This window comes from Thermobia domestica, chromosome 7 (assembly GCF_964235325.1).
Source record: "Thermobia domestica chromosome 7, izTheDome1.hap1.1, whole genome shotgun sequence".
Taxonomy (NCBI): Eukaryota; Metazoa; Arthropoda; class Insecta; order Zygentoma; family Lepismatidae; genus Thermobia; species Thermobia domestica.
In genome coordinates, this window is record NC_137460.1 from 167,583,748 (window position 1) to 167,602,226 (window position 18,479).

The window sequence follows — 18,479 nt, forward strand, 5'->3', positions numbered from 1 at the left end:
GTATAATGCAAAATTCCCTCTGTGCATGTACAAATATAGATGGTTTAAAGGATGCACTAGGTTTCCAACACATCCCTGAAGAATGGAGGTTGTTTATCGACTCCTCTAAAACAAGCCTTAAGGCTGTTTTGCTACATAATGGGAACACTAAACCATCAATTCCAATGGCATATTCCGTAGAGATGAAGGAAACTTATGAAAGTTTGTCTGTGTTTTTAGCTGTGATACATTATAGCAAGTACTGTTGGCAAATTTGTGGTGATTTAAAGGTCATTGCTATATTACTGAGGCTTCAGGGAGGATTTACAAAATACTGTTGTTTTCTTTGCTTGTGGGACAGTAGGGCAACTGAATCACACTACATTCAAAAAGAATGGTCCCCAAGAGAAACATATATGCCAGAGAAGCACAATGTTAAGTATACTCCCTTAGTTAATTCAGAAAAAAATCTGCTGCCGCCTTTATATATAAAATTAGGCTTAATGAAAAACTTTGTTAAGGCCATGGACAAGAATGGAGAAGGTTTTGCGTACCTTAGAAGTCAGTTTCCAAAACTTAGTGACGCGAAAGTAAAAGAGGGGATATTCGTCGGGCCCCAAATTCGGAAACTATTAAAGGACAACATCTTTGAGACAAAGTTAAATAATGATGAACTATCCGCCTGGAGAGCTTTCAGTAAAGTGGTGTATGGATTTTTGGGAAATCATAAGGCGGAAAATTACCGTCAATTGGTTCAAGAGCTTTGGGATAGCTATCAAAGGTTAGGATGTAGAATGTACCTGAAAATTCACTTTCTTCATTCCCACTTGGAATTTTTCCCCGAGAATTTAGGAGCTGTAAGTGACGAACAAGGGGAACGATTCCATCAGGACATTCAAAAATTGGAGCAACGTTATCAAGGTAAATGGGAACCTAATATGATGGGCGACTACTGCTGGTTTTTAGTTAGAGAAAGTGATTGGCACTACAAAAGGAAGAATTAATTGTAAGTACAAAGGTTTTATTTTCATACTTGGTAAAGCGGTTGTGCATTTGATCCATTGTAAGTTATTGATATTTGTTTTTGTAGGTCAATATTAATTTTTTGTTTACTATCTTGAATAACGTTTAAAAGGCGTGGAAACTAAAAATTTTGTTGTATACTTTTGGAGTTAAAGATCAATTTTCAATAAGATTAATCTGGCGCAATTCCCGTTTCTGTATCGCTATATGAACAGTGACATGAGACAAAAAATCTACTTTTTTTTAGGGAATTTCCCGAAAAATCCCTCTTATAAAAATAGCGGACATGGTGTATACATCATTGTAAAGTATGTTTCATTACAAATCCAATTAAGTATAAATCTTGCTTATATTGTAATTCCCGTGGAAGTTACATGTGATTTTTCTGCACCTATTGTATATGGTAAAATGGACAGTAAACATAGCATATATTTATAGAAATATATTTATTTCTCAATGAAGAATGATGCGACTCAGATGAAACTTACAGGGTTTACTAAGTATAAATCAAGCTAACCTAGAATATAATTTGTATGTTTATATACCTAAGGGTACCCGAGCTAGAGATACAAAAATGAAGAAAAAGGGAAATTTTGGGTGAAATTTCCCGAAAATCCCTCTGTCACGGGAAAACTGTGCGTGATATAGAATATCGGATTGCAGATTCGAATTCAGCGGCCAAAGTTCCTTTAAGATCAGGTGTTTTCTCTCATGTGGCAGAAAAAAAAGTTAAAATTTGTTGACTAGTGTTACCTATACAGGTATATTGCAGCTAACAACGTACGAAAGTTTCAAAAAATCTGTCTATGTTGTTTTCAAGTGAGGGAAGTCTGTTCATCTTATAAAATCAGTTTCGAACTGTAGAGCGTAGAGCAAACTCACTTATTTGTTGCATCAACTGACAAAAGTTTACATACAGATCAGAATTCTTCTTTCATGTGGCAAAAACCTTGTTGACTAGTGTAATTATTCGCGGAGATGTTTACGTAGAATCAAGGAAATCTTTACGATCTATGAAGAGAGAAACAGACTTTGCTCTTATCTGCTGTCAATCTGCATTCCATCGGTTTCTTTTTCTCCGCGGACAAACCTAAGTTCACGCACGTGACCCAGCGAGAGCAGGAAAAGAAAGAAATAAACCTGGTTAGCTTCGTATCTGCTGTTCTGCATTGTTGCAAAATGCAGCCAATATCTTAAACAGCTTTTAAATGGAAGAAAATTAATTTTTAATTAGCGCTCTCTAATATAACCTTAGCAAAAAAATGTCAAAGTGAACATGGAAGCGCGCTCTAATATTACCTTAGCAAGAAAATGTAAAAGTGAACATGGAATATTAATACTAATAAACATTTGGCCGAATTTTAAACTGTATAAAATAAATAGTTTTCATAAAATTTTGGAAAGATATATGCTATGTTATTATATATATAACGTTCCCCTCGCGTTCCCCCTCAATTTTACCCCTACTATATATGAGGATTAACATTTTCCTTTATTCTTATTATGGAAATAACAAAATGGATATTCAGAACAGTTTTGGTTCTCAAACACTTAATGCCAACAAGCAAGCATATCTCCATGAAATAAGCATATCGTTTTGTTTCTTTCCTTCTTTCTTGACTCTTCTATTCAAGGATCTTATAAAATAGAGGATCTGCCCATATATATCTTCATCTTATTAAATAATGAATCCAAAAAACAACCGAGCATCGGCACGTCTGATTGGACACTCTCGTTTCCGCCAACGTCTGATTGGCTACTTTCGTTTCCGTCATGTTTGTTGGCTCAAAACATTGCGATTCTAGTGGGTGGAGTGAGCAGAGTAGGGGTGGTAAAACTGTGACGTATGGCTTCAAGATTTTGTTGTAAGGGCAGATCTCTAGTTTATAAGATCCTTGCTTCTATCTATCTATCTAGTCGATCGCCTGAAGGCAGAACATCGCACAGCAAACAAGCTGATTCGACACGTGCCAACGACAGAATGAATGTCTTGATTTTAGTACTGAATCTACACTCAGGCAAAAAAAAGCAAAATGCCCGCAGGCTTCTGTGCCTTGTAACATTGTGTTAAAAAAACAGACACAAGGTCAGTTGTCAGTTGCTTAGTTCTTTGTAAAACAACTGATAACACTTTTATACAAATCGTTGTTGTTTGAAGCCTCTTTATTCCTTATAAAAACAATATATCCAGATTCACGAAAGCCCACAGCATGGGCGTCGCCAGAAACTTTCGCAGGGGGGTCAAGAACAAACGCTAATAATAAACACACACACACAAAAAATCAAAATATTATAATTAGGAAGTCATGCAAGTATATATACTATGTTGACTTTAGAAGAACTTTCCGAAGACAGAATCGTATACTTCTCCTCCTCTCTCCTCCTCCTTAATACTTCATAATAATTCCTGTTTTCAACATCTCAAACGTTGAAAGAATCAAGGAGAGAGAGAGAGAGAGAGAGAGAGAGAAAGAAAGAAAGAAAGAGTTCATGTTCGTGACTATGTTGTTACCGTACGTGCCTTTGGTGTGGGAGATCTGAGTTAGATTCCCGGTAGAAGTTGAGCTCATGAAGTTTGCATTCCATATGAAGCTTTAGGTCCACATCTCACCCTCCGGGCTGTAAGGGACACTAAACTCAGAATAAACCAACCTCAAAAAAGAAAATTTTATAATAGTACTGTGTTTCTTGATGTTTATTTATCAGTCCTTTGCGAAATCATGCAACAACGAGACTGCTCTCAGGATCTCGATAAATACAAGAAAATATTTTTTGTGCATGAAAATCAGAACCTAATCATTTCATATAAATAGAAATTTAAAAAAAATAACACATGCAAAAATGTATTTACGAAAATATTACGGTTTTACTTACCAAACAGGAAAAGAGCAGATTTTATAAGATAAAATCATCATCTTCGTGTTTGTAAATAACTAAGCCACCAGGTAGAAATAATTCCTTGTCTTGTTTCATAAAGTTCACACAAAATGCACAAAGTCTTTCTTTCTTCCGGGGGCGCGGTGGCTCAGTGGTGGAGCGTTCACCTCCGGTGCTTGGGGTCACTGGTTCGATTCCAGCTCGCGCCGTGTGGACTTTGTGATGGACAAATACGGTGCTCGTGGGATTTCTCGGGGTTCTCCCGTTTCCTTCCACTTTCTTCATTCCACCATTTCACTCATTTCTCATTACCACCGTCTCCTTTAGCGTAACCGACATAATCGTGGGACGTTAAACTTAAAGATTTCATTTCATTTCATTTTTTCTTTTTTCCGTAACCACTTTACAAAACGCAGAACAATCAAATTATATTTATAAAAAAAGCAAAGACGCAATATAAAGGAAAGTGCACATAAAAAATCTCTATATATAGATAAGCATTATTACGTGTCATGTAGGTCTACTTCTTGAACAAGAATTGCATACGCCTTGGTTCTTTCCCAAAAGCACCAACACGTCAGATATGAATTGTGTTTTATTTTTATTTATAAGTTCCCGATGGAGACTCATCATACACAATCCTGTCAATCTTTCTTCAGAGATAGTTGACCTTAACCACGTTTTCACACGTATTAGTGCGTTTTCACACGGCAACGATCATATAGGATAATATTGGTGGAAGCGCCGATAATGTCGGCGGTGAAATCGACTTCAATGTACTCAAATCGTAGTGTGTTGTATAATAATATAAATTTGATATTGAGTATAATTAAAACTTTTAAAAAACTCATTTAATAAAAAGGCAATAGCAACACTCTTTAGAAAACAAGGTATTTCATCAGTCGTAGTATCACTTTGTTTATTACAGCACTTTTACTTTCAAATTTGTTACATGGTAAATATTTTTAACTCCTTAATACAAACCAAGGAAGTTTAGACCACTTTCATACTAGCTTGTTGACGTCACTTTCACATTCAATTTCTATTTCCCCCATTACAACTTAGTATATTTTCGTCACTTTCACTTTCAAAACATCCTTCTAGTAACAAAAAGAAATATTTTGCCATTTCCTTCTGACAAACATGTTTCTTAATGTCATCGAAAATATTATTTCTACCATTCACGAAAATTAAACTTTCTTTCCGGCTCAAAATTAACTTCAAAACAAATAATAATTCGAAATTGCCAATATTTTCTAGATTATTTCAGAATAAGGAAATCTATTTCCAATAACATTTCATGTTTGTTACAAGTCTATTACTTTCAAGTTCTTTAAAATAACAAATTTCAAGGTAACTAAAAAGTAACAACTTTCTTCTCACTTTGTATAAAATCTTCAACACCCAAGTTTTTGGTATCAGTATCTCACTCAGACTCATCGTTCTCAACCAACGCTCAACATGTCTCAAAATTTTAGGCAAGACTTTCATTCTTTCAATTTTATTTGCTTTAATAATTTTGAACTTTAACTACTTTGAAATTTCAAGAGCTTAGTCTATAATACCAAGATACCTTCAGTACTTTCATAAAGGAACATTACATATTTCCTTGCTTTAACTTCACATTTGCTTAACTAGCGTTTTTCAAACTACCGTCTCGCTAAAATTTATAAAGTCAGTCTCATTGTTCATTAATTCAATGGCTGCATATAAAGGATACGTTAATCATTTATTTACTTTACCATTTAATTGCTTTGATATAATAAGTGCGTTCTTTCTTTGTAAATTCAAAGAAAACCTTCTTTTCATTTATAGAGCCCTACAGGCATGACCATAGTATTCTGCCTAGATATGGCTGAACGCACATAATTAAGATTCTTTTAATAACATGCAAATAGTTATAATTACAAATAGTATATCTTTTCTTTTAGTTTAATGTTGATGGCATTCACAGCCTTTATTTTTACCAATGCTATTGATCCACAAGGTGTCCAACTACAAATAGGAGCTGAATTTTCTCGCATTCCTAATGCTATGCTTTACTCCTCATTTGCGCCTTTAATATATTCGGTCGAAATGCACCCTTTAGATCTTCAATTTTTTAATGTTTCTTGTGCTAATACTGGGACCATTCAATACTGTGATTTGATTACATCCATTATTCATGCAGCTAATAACTTTACTATATATATTCAAAAGGCCACATACATATCTCGATTTGGATTTGTGCCTACCACAAATCGCAACCCAAGAAATTTGTTACCATTTGTAGGTTCATTTTTACAATGACTTGGTGGTGTCGCACTACAAGATTATATAGATAGCATAAAAACACATGAACACCAAATAAGGCAGCATATAGCTCATTTAGAATCCAATACTTATTTGGTACATTCACAACTAACTAATGTTAGTACTATGCTTTCTCGTTTAGCTTCCCAAACAACACTCCTTTTAGGAAGTTCAATTAGCGTTTAATAACACTAGTTAACAAATTTAAACTTTTTGTTTGTTACATGAGAAAAATCACCTGATCTTAAAGGAAATTTTTGCGCTGAATTCGAATATGCACTCGGTTTCTCTCCATCACGTACAGTTTTCCCGTAACAGAGGGATTTTCGGGAAATTTCCTCAAAAATTTCCCTTTTTCAGATATTTTATTCCCCTAGCTCCTGTCCCCTTACATATAGTAACACAGAAATTATACCTAAGTATACCTTGATTTATATTTAATAAACCCTAAAAGTTTCGTAAAAATCGCTTTGTTCTTTCTAGAGAAATAAATATATTTGTATGTATACTGTGTGCACTGTTTATTGCACCTGATAGTAATGCTTTCAGATCTCCTGAGTTGGGGTAAAAACGATTTGCTTTATTACTACAAACACAGACATAAAAATGAATATTTACAATAGTCAACAACACACTTGTATTGCTCTCTGTAAATTAGAAACATGTATAAAAATAGAATGTACTTCCAACGTATATTTTTTTAAACGTACAGTATATGTATATCTTAATACATATATATATAATTCTCCAAGTTCTCCATATATATACAAGGCTCCAGCAGTGGAACTTATTGGATGCAGAAACGAACATATCAGTGTACAGGAAAAGGCATGTTCAATTTTCAAGCTATTTCTCAATGCAAGATAATGTGTGCGTATGTACGGATATAAATGGGTTGATGGCGGAGCTAGGAATTCCTTACGTTCCAGAAGAATGGAGGTTATTTATCGACGCGTCAAAGGTCAGCCTTAAAGCTGTCCTTTTACATAATGGAAATAAAAAACCTCCTATACCACTTGCGCACTCAGTGAAGATTAAGGAATCCTATGACACCATGTCAACTTTGCTAAATCTAATAAATTACAAGGACCATTGTTGGCAAATATGTTGTGATCTCAAGGTAGTTGGTATTTTATTAGGACTGCAGTGCGGTTACACGAAGTACCAATGTTTTTTATGTTTATGGGATAGCCGAGCTGATGACAAACATTATGAAGTGAAGGAATGGGAACCTAGAGTGAATTACGTACCTGGAGAATGCAACGTCAAATACGCTCCTTTGGTAGATCCTAATAAGATATTACTACCGCCACTTCATATCAAGTTAGGACTTATGAAAAACTTTGTCAAAGCCATGGACACATCTGGTGAAGGTTTCAAGTATTTGCGAGATAAGTTCCCTAACCTGAGTGATGCTAAGATTTCAGCGGGAGTGTTTATTGGTCCCCAAATTAGGAAATTAATGCTTGATGATAGCTTTGACAGCAAGTTAAACAGTGCTGAGCTAGCTGCCTGGACAGCATTTAAGTGTGTTGTGCGCAACTTTCTAGGCAATAACAAAGCTGAGAGTTACACAGAAATCGTACAGGACATGATACAGAAATACAAAGAGTTGGGTTGTAGGATGTCTTTAAAAATCCACTTTTTGCACTCCCACCTCAGCTTCTTTCCTGCTAACCTAGGTGCTCTCAGCGACGAACAGGGGGAAAGATTCCACCAAGATATAATGGCAATGGAGAAAAGGTACCAGGGACGATGGGATCCTTCAATGATGGGGGACTATTGTTGGGGTCTTGTTAGAGAATGCAACATTTCTTACAAAAGAAGGAAGTAGTGTACGTTTTTGTAACCCAATGGAAGTTTCATATATTGTGATAGTTTTGATTGTCTTTTCATGACCTTTTGGTACATTTGTATTATTGTTTATTGTAAATTGTCACACTTGTAAATTATATTGTATTATATTTTATATATGTGTTTGTGGTAATAAAGCAAAACGTTTTACCTCAACTTAAGAGATCTGAAAGCATTACTATAAGGTGCAATAAACAGTACACACAGTATACATACAAACATATTTATTTCTCTAGAAAGAATAAAGCGATTATTACGAAACTTGGAGGGTTTGTTAAATATGAATCAAAGTATACTTAGGTATAATTTCTATGTTAGTATGTGCAAGGGGACAAGATTTTGGGGTGTAAAATAAACTAAAAGGGAAATTTTTTAGGGATTTTCCCGAAAATCCCTCTGTTACGGGAAAATCGTACGTGATGGAGAAAAACGGAGTGCATATTCGAATTCAGCGCAAAAAGTTCCTTTAAGAACAGGTATTTCCTTTTATGTAATAAAACCTTTGTTAACTAGTGTAATTTATTAAAACATGAACATAATCTTACCTCTCAGATCTTAAATAATAATCACATAATTCATTCATTCATCCAAATTTTCTTTCAGTTAGACAATTATTAATTTCTAAATTACACACCCTTCTTGAATCTGATTTGTATAGAGATGTATATACCGCCTGCAATCAAAATTATCTGCCATCTACTTTGGTTCCTTATAACACTTTAACATCAGATCTTAAACTTTTAAATTCTAAATTGACTTCGAAAAATTTACAGGTTAATCCTTCTTTCACCACGGATTTGGCTTACAAAATTGCTCCTGTTTCATGCAAGGTTACGCCAATTGCGATTTATGTCACGGTCAAAATTCCAATATTACCAACTTATACATATTTTAGGCTATACAGGATAATCAAATATCCAGTAGCTTCAAATACTACAACCTGTTTCCCACAATTAAAATCTGATCTAGCAATATTTTCAAAAAGTCAAGTGATTCCTTTGGATTCTTACAGTACTCAATTTTGTAGTATTCAAAATAAACCTTTTTTCTGTAAGTTACCCATGGTCTCGGCACAGCATTCTAAAGAAACATTATGCCTTACATATTTACGTTTCCCCAAAGTAGCGGGTCTATATCAAAAAGTTTGTGAATTTAAATGTTCATTGGATTTAAATATGACTATTACTCAAATTAATGAAACTTCATTCATTATCACAAATCCACAAACTAATTTGTATTATTTGCACTTAAATGGTTCAAAATTTCCAATTCATACGTATGGCACCAAAACAATATATTACAATTCTTTGTGACACATCAATTGTGGATCAATATGCAAATATCCTGATCACCCAATTTACTCCTTGTTTGAACAGAACAATTCAATATTTCATTTCATTTCATTTATTTGCCTGTTTCATTAGCTTACAAAGCATGAGAAATTCTCATGTAAGCATTACAGTTGTCAGAAAGAAAGAAAAAAAAAACATACAATATTGTCAAGTACCAGAAGTATACATCATGCAATCTTTCTAAAATACAAAACCACATAATTAGGTAACTGTTTCTACCACACCAGGCATGTACTCACGGGTAAGTATCTGTTTCCAACTCTTCAGTTAATGAGTCATTTAAATATTCTTTAATTGTATAATAGCACTTTTCAGTGAGTAGATTATATAAAGTCTTACCAAGAATGGAAACATTGGTCATATTTTTCAAGTACAGAGGAAGTTTATTATACAATCTGACACAATTCATGTACACGGTTTTGCTTATATTAGTATATTTTTGATGCATCACAAATATGTCACTACCTTGTCTTGTATCATGGCTATGAACATTTTTATTAAAGATAAAAAGATGCTTGTTTTTCACAGTAAAAAGAATAGATTTATAGATGCATAAACTGGGGAGTGTTAAAATTTTTGCTTCTATGAAAACCTTTTTACATGACGATTTTGTGGGTAACCCAAAAATTATTCTAATTGCTTTCTTTTGCAATCGGAAAGTGCTTAAACTATTTTCAGCAGATCCCCAGTGTATTATGCCGAAGTTAATTAATGAATTAAACTTGGCGTAGTAAAAGCTAAGAAGTGCTTCTCTCGATACAGTACCTTGAAGTTTGTATAAGGCAAAACACACGCTACTTAGTTTCTTGTTTAAAGTGGAGATATGAGCAGACCATGAAAGATCATCACTTATGATTACACCTAAAAGCTTTGTTATGCAAGAATATTGGAGTAAGTTAGAAGATATTTTTATTCTAGGTGATATACGCGGTTTTCCTGGAAAATGAAAATGTAAGAGGATCGATTTATCATGATTTATAATTAACCTATTCGCTGTTATCCATTTTACTAATTTGTCCGTAAAAATGTCAGATTTCCTCTCAACTTCTTCTATTGATTTTCCTGATATTATCATACTAATATAACCACTTTCTTATACACCACACCCTTCATGTCACTGACACCCTTTTTCAGCTACCTAAAGATAGGACTTTTCCTTTTATATTAAATTTTACTAATATCCCTCTTAATTATTCGCAACCTATTACGGAAATCACTCCTAGTAACTCATCCTATGTACCTATGTCATGGTCAACAGTTATCCCGGATTCTTATGTCTTTCCAGTACATGTAACGAGCCTTGGTATACAGTTTTTGTTATCAGTAGCTAATAGCGTAGAGATAGTTATTTTATATAATAGACACAAAGCTGCTCAAAATCAAACACAACAAATTGAGTTAGTACCGCTCAGGGACATGTAACTGACAGACTGAAATTTTCCATTACAGAATATTTCTCCTTCTTTTCCTCTTTATGCCCCATCCCACATTTGCATTAACCTACCATGACTTTACCTTATTAACGATTCTAAGCAGTTAGCGTACGCGCCTTTGGCGTGGGAGGCCCGGGTTCGATTCCCGGCGGGAGCTCATGTGGTTCGGATTCCACGTTAATCAGTAGGTCCACGTCTCATATAGCCTCGCTGCTGAACGGGACGTTAAACTCAAAATCAACTCAACTCAACTTATTAACGATTCTTCCTCTAGCCTTTCTCATCCTAATTCTCATAAGTCTTTATATATTTCAAAGATATGTAGTATACACTACTTATCGAAAATTTAAACAAGTAAATTCTTATTCTTCAACCCCATCTACTACCTTCCATTTACTTCCCATGCATTCTTTTCCTTCTGCTCCAACTACCTCACAACAAACAATACCTTACAAAAATGATGTGATCTTTTTCTAATGCTTACAATGTAATTACTATATTGCTTTAGTTCAAATTAGTGCTTTCTTTACAAAATTATTTCAGCACTTATTTTTAGATATGATATTGAGTTTATTGTTCAAGCAAGAGTAATAAGCATAACTTCAAAATTCAAAAAAAATTTCAATTGTCAATATATATACATATATACATACATGTAAAACATTATATAAAACAAGTAAAAGCATTTGGTGTGAAATTAAGAACTAATTCCTGCCCAATATGATTAATTTAAAATTCACCTAATACTAATATTTCTTTTCTCACCCATCACCCCACCCTGTCCTAAGCCATCAAACTGGCCAGCGAGAACAACACGAGCAACTCCAGATGCCTTATGAAGACATTCAGTATTCAAACGCTCTCAAGAAGAAGATGCCATCCAGTTCCATGAGATGCCATCCAGTTCCGTGAGATGCCAATCTTGTCCAGCACCTGATCCAGTACCAGTTTCACATCTTACACTAAGAAGAACAGGCCATCCTTCCAGGCATTCATTCCAGGCGTGTTCCAGTAAGAAGAAGATGCCTTCCTTGCAGCCAGCCCAATCCAGATCACCACATCCCAGGCGTTCGTTCAATCCGTTACTAGGATTGATTTTGATGTCCTGACACAGATGTACTACAAAATGGATCTGTTCGTTTCCAGAACAGACCGCCAGTTCCAATCCCAGGCTCCAGTATCCAAGGGAAGCTGATGTTCCAGATGCAGTCTTGTAGGAGTTTGTTAAGTTCCACATCCCTGGAGACGTCAACCAGCAGTACAATGAAGACTCCACCCCAGAGGTTTTCCACAAGAGCAGCCGACGTACAGCTTAGATTTGGCTCCATATTCACCATCTGTAGTCCAGAGCAGCTGCAGTAGCAATTCTTCAAGTTCGCCGTGGTGGTTTGACCATTCCCCCTACTTAATTTGGCCTTTGGGAATGTTACACCCAGACGTCTACATGGTTTGGCCCAGCATGCTTCTGTACGCCATGGACCAACAGCTGTTTCATCAAGCATCTACAGCTAATATCCAGCTTCCAGTCTTCAAGAATCCAGAGCTTCACAGCACATTAGCAGTAACATCCAGATGATGCTTCAAGATCCCATTTCTTCACGACAATGGATCCTGCAAACTTCCGATGTTCATCTCTCATTTACACCATCTTCAACGCATCGCAGCATCACTCTATAAGATGAATCTCTTGCCATAGTCAACACCATTCCATCTCTCCAGTCAGGGTCTTCTAGTCTACAATCAACACCTACATGATGTTCAGTGAAGTCACCCCATGCAGCACTTTTGGGACTGATCACCCCAGAAGGCCAGCCGTCTATGGATGTTCCATGTTTCGACGCCCCTGCCTGATTTTTAAACCAGCGTAATTCTGTGGAAGCGCAACACAAGAATCAGTACGCTTCAAGAAGTTTCTGCAGAGATTTGTCATTTCATCCTTCATCGATGCCCAACCTAAGAGTATTATCTTCCAGATAAGCATATAAAGATGAGACTCTCTTCACGTCCTTCAGAAGTTTGTATCGCATCCATTGCTCCCAGATGCTCCAAAAAAAATCTTTATCATCCAAGCAGTCTATAGCTGCGTTACAATCTTCTATATTTAAATAAATATTTAGCCTCTTACTTGTATACATAAAATAAAATAATGTACTGGTATCATACAACACATGCCTTACAATATTGCTCGTCAAACATTCCATATAAGTCATTACTAAATTTAATTATTTAGTATTTCATTCTTTACATAATCATTTTGTATTTCTTTTATTTAAGTATATACACAAATATTTGGTTGCTATTTAATTACATATGCATATATATTATACTTTTGACTTTGCAACCATTAATACACACATTATGTCCTTGTAAGTCCTAGGCAACTTGCAGCAATTTGCATCAACTTGTATTAGTTTGCACTTTATAACGAATTCTTACTTGCTTTCGTTTTGAGTTTTATTGAATTTGAGTATAATTAAAATAAATGAAAAAGCTGTTCTTTTTTAGAGTCATGTCCTTAAGACTATAACTAAGAACTAGCTTCAAGCAAGTAGGGCTGTGTGTTGTATAATAATATAAATTTGATATTGAGTATAATTAAAACTTTTAAAAAACTCATTTAATAAAAAGGCAATAGCAACACTCTTTAGAAAACAAGGTATTTCATCAGTCGTAAAAATCTTTGTAAACAACTTCTGGTGAAAGGGAAAGTGTTCTGCCACAATCATATAAAAAGCCTCACTCTTAAAAACAACTGAAGAAAGAAAGAGAAGATTCGACTACCAAGATCTTGAATAGGTGCTTCGAGGTTTTAAAGAATGGCAGCACACTCTCCTGGTCAGTAAGTTGTCCTTTCTCTCCTAACTGCTTATTGTTACGATGACATTAGCTACGCCAGATTGTTGGTAGGGTTTTCAGCAACAGGCTTCTCTAACCATTCATACTACTGAGCACTCAAATTTATCGTTTATGTAATTGTCATGTTGATTAGTACATTTGTTTTTGAGAATGTAAATCTCATTCGGCTCCCATTCATTATTGTGTTTGTTTAAAAGATATCTGCTAATGCTAGTGGCACATATATAGCTAATTAAGTATTCTCCATAATCGTGCCTTTAAATAGCAAAGAAGCAGAATGTGACATTGTATATTTTTTATCTAATAAATCTGTTAACAGATCTCATCCCTTTCATTTCACATAATCAAATAATAATAGAATACATAATATAATTTTATAAGAGACGATACAGTAGCTTGCACACGCCACCGACATTATCGGCCGATCCTCCGACACGCAGATGCTGTCGGCCAAGCCCCCGATATTGTCGGCGATATCGCCGACACCGATTTTGTTGGGGGCAATGTTTTCTTATGATTGGATGCACATGCGGCCGATAATGTCGGCCGGCCAGTGGATTAGATGAAGAGAGTGAGTGACAAGGCGCTGTGTATTCTTGTTTCGTTTCTTGTCTTTGGAATTTTGTTGTGTCCATTTTTGCTATTACAATTGTATAATAATAATATTATTATCTTGTCCTATAAACAACTTCGGAACAGCTTATTATTTTTTTACAGTCTCTGTTTTGGAGTAGCTAATTCCCTTTATTAAATAAGTATAAAATGTGGGAGGTCTGAAGAGTACTGGTTTCCCTCTAAATAGCTATTACCAAATAGAATATGGAAATTTAGATAACCAATTTCTTGATTATTTTCTACTCCTTTTTTTAATTTTTATTTTCTCTCTCTCTCTCTTACACACACACACTCTTTGATGGTATATTTTTTTAATCTATTAATGCATTTAAATTTTAATGCATTCTGGAAATGAATTTAAGCGTAATTTTCAAAGTTTGATACACTGCGAACATAAGCATATGGAAAAAATCCTGATTATTATTACTTCCATTTATTTTCATCAGAATTGTGTGCAGATCACTTTTCTCGGTACCACTCAATAAGCAATGATTGAATAGAATATTTGTTGACAAGTCAAAGTAGAATTATTATTATTTTGAAGCGAAACCAGTACAATCAAATACTCTTTGCAAAGCTCCAAGGACAAGTGACTTATTTGGCATTTTCTTGATTGTGATCTCAACAACAGGAATCTGACTTCATGCTTCAATTGTTGCAGATTTTTTCTCTCACTTCTAAAACTATCCCAAATCCCCCATTTTTAAAAAGAATTTGTGGAATGGCAATTGAAAACAAAGACCAAAGCTATGTATCCAAGTTTTACCTCTCCCCTTGTACCGGGATCGACCCCCTGATAGAGTTCTGCAGTTTAGCTACAGTGACTGGATGAAAAGGTTGTGTATTATTGCATTCTTATCTTTCTAGTTTTGCTTAGAATTTTTCCATTCGATATTTTAACCCTTATCGAACTTGTGGAATGTACACCTTGCATATGGGATAAGATAACAGACTCTTTCAAGGACAGAATTGAAAAGCAAAAAGCATGGCGAGAAGTTTATGCAAGCCTTGCCCAGAATTTTGAGTTCATGGACAAAAAGAAACGAGAAACGACAGGTATGTATGCAACAGCGCAAATCTGCCTTCAACATTGTGGGGGACGGGTAAGATCGTTCCCATTGTATATATATAGCGATGTTCAGAATATTTCTGTAGTCGAGAAACAATGCTGTGGAGAATCAGGGGAGCAGAGTTGTCTTCAACATTGGGAGGCGGGCAGATTTGACGCTCATTCTGAGTGGACATTAATTTCATCTCACTTTCCTTTCTGGCGACCGGACACAAATAATCAAATTTCTCCCCCCAAAAAACACATTTCAAATCGGATTATTGGGAGGACAATCCCCCTCCAGTTCCAAGATTGGAGGGGACATGTCCACTTCATCCCCACGGGATTTGCGCCAGTGTATGTATGGAGCAATGTAAAACAAAATTACTAATTCGAATCTTATCATTTAATCTACTATGACATTAGTGTTAATTGCATGGAAAACAAAACAATATACATACATACAATAGGTAACAGTGTTTCAACAAAAATTTAAAACTAATATAGTTTGCAATGTACCGCAGCATCAATTCTCATCGAAACGAAAATATGTTTACGACATCTATTTAAGACGGTAATGTTAAATCTAAACATGTTTAGGCATAAGCCTTTTTTTCCTAAGCTTTGTACCGTCCTCCACACCTCTTCAGAAGTTTTTTGTAGTCCTTGTTTTAAAAAATAATTTTCCCGATTATTATTACTTTTATTTGTTTTCATATATGGAGAAGATTTAGAAACACAGTGCAAAATATATTGTGTGTGTCGCTTACTTCGCTCATCACCGGCAACGATATTGTCGGGCTTCCACCGATATTGTCGGCGACGTGTGCAAAGTACGCCGAAACCGACACCGATATTATCGGGGCTTCCTCCGATTTTGTCGGCATCGTGTGCAAACACGCTTAGGGTGCTAAAACTTCTAACACTACATGTTGTAACGGGGAGGGTAACCATTACTTCTATTCCTTGCTTTATTGCCGGATAGAATGTGGCGTGATCCATCAAAGCAAAAAGAGAGAGTTTCTCTAAACTGTCTGCATCTAGATTTCTGTGTTTCCATAAATCGTACCAGCATTCAGCTTGAGGAAGGAAATTGTCAAATTCATAAATTTCATTTATTTCATCCATCATCTTCATGAATTGTAATTTAGAGGTGTTTTTTTATTTCCCGGGGATGCAGTGTGAAGAGTGAAAAGCCTGGACTATGTTCTTCGAAAATCTATTATTTAGCGACTGTAACAAGGATCTATGTATGGTATAAATATGGTTCGCCGATAATATTCTTCCGCATTTGTGTATGGAGGATTAGAACGATGAACTTATCGAGATACAAGTCTGGGAACTGACAGCTGAATATTCAGTTCATCAGCAACACGAACACACTTTCCAAAGATCGAATAAAATTTAACTTCAGCTGTATCTCTCTGTTCTTTGAACATACAAATCAACTCCGAAATGTGTGACTTTGCCGCCATTAAGTTCAACTGAACTCCTTGCAAAATTTGTGCTACTGGCTCAAGGTACGAGGAATAATAACTGATAACTGACAAAGAAACAATAAAGGCTCCTGTTGTTCCTGCACAAAATAGACGATAAGCATTGCTTCTAGTTTCAGAAACTGTAGAAATTATTGACAGTTCTTCTAACGCACACACTATTTCTATGAAATGTGCAGAAAATTTTCTGATGCTGCTGTATTTGGAAGTCCAGCGTGTTTCAGAAAGAAGTGGGATATTTGGAATATATTTTCTTCTTAATGGGCTCTCGCGAAAAAAAAAGTGATTTCTTTGATAGTGTCCACTGTGTTTTGTATGTAAGAAACGGAACGTAGCTTATTAACGACAAGATTAAGTTTGTGTGGTGCACAATGGTAAACAAAACGCTTTTGAGAATTGTCGCCTGATAATGCTTTGTACACCGTTACTACATCCAGGCATGGTGGAACAACCATCGAAACCCTGCCCTACAAGTTCACACTGAGATAATCCACGTTCTTCCAATGCTTTTAGAATTATTCTAGCAATATATGCGGCGCTTAACTCCCCTAATGGAATGAAACCTACGAAATCTTCTCGCATCTGATTTTCAACAGTGTCATAAAACCGAATACCAAGAGACAAATGTTCCAATATTAGCTGTCTCATCTGCAAGCACACTATAATAGTGGGAAGAAACAATTTTAGGCTTTATATACTGTTCATATAAAGTGTTGCCTGCAACTGATATCAATTCATTTTGAGTCTGCATAGATAAGTATTTTGCATTTTGAGCAGCAGTTTCAAAGTGTTGCTTTGATGTTATATCTCCTGAATCTACTTTAAATTGGAGAAGATCGTAGAAATTACCAGATTTAGCATTCTTTCCTCGTAAAGACAAATCATGTGTCGCACAAAAGACAATTGTCTCAATGATTGATAATAGTTTTTTTCGGTTTTCCTCAACTTGCTTCCGAGCCGCTTCATCAATTTTCAAATCAACGGGCAAACTTTTCGTAGACATAACATTCGAAAATAACTGAGCACGTTCTGTGAACGCCCGATGCCATTCTGATTGTTCGTTTTGTCGAGCAGATGCAAAAAAATCATTGTATTTTCTAAACGGTGTTAGTATAAAAGACCCTTGCAATCCTCTTTTTACCGGAGATCAAAAAAGAACACACTGCTTGCACAGTCTCCCTCGCAACGTTCTAGAATATGCTAGCCACGGAAATTCAACAAACCACTTATACAAAAGGGGCGTTTTCCTGGCATAACATCTTGTTTAAAATCATATGTTTCGGTCGGATGCCACGGCGACATCAATATTTCATATCGACCACTGTCCGACAAACTTGACTGCAAATTTGTCTACATAATTCCCAATGTCTTTTGGGTCACAGGACGTCTCCTCACCTAATAAAGTTGCACAAGGGGACATTTGGGGAGAAGGTACGCTAACGATATTGCCCTCCGGTAACTCTTTTTCTTCGTTCAGATTTTCAACACACAGAATATCATGTTTGGTGTTTTCCAATTTTGAGGACACTTGCTGTTTTAGAAAAAACATTGAGCTTCATTTGCTTATGCTTATGCATGATTAATTTTTTAAAAGCAATTCTTTCTAATCTCACCTACACATGAGATATTAAATAAATTAAAAACTATGGGGAAA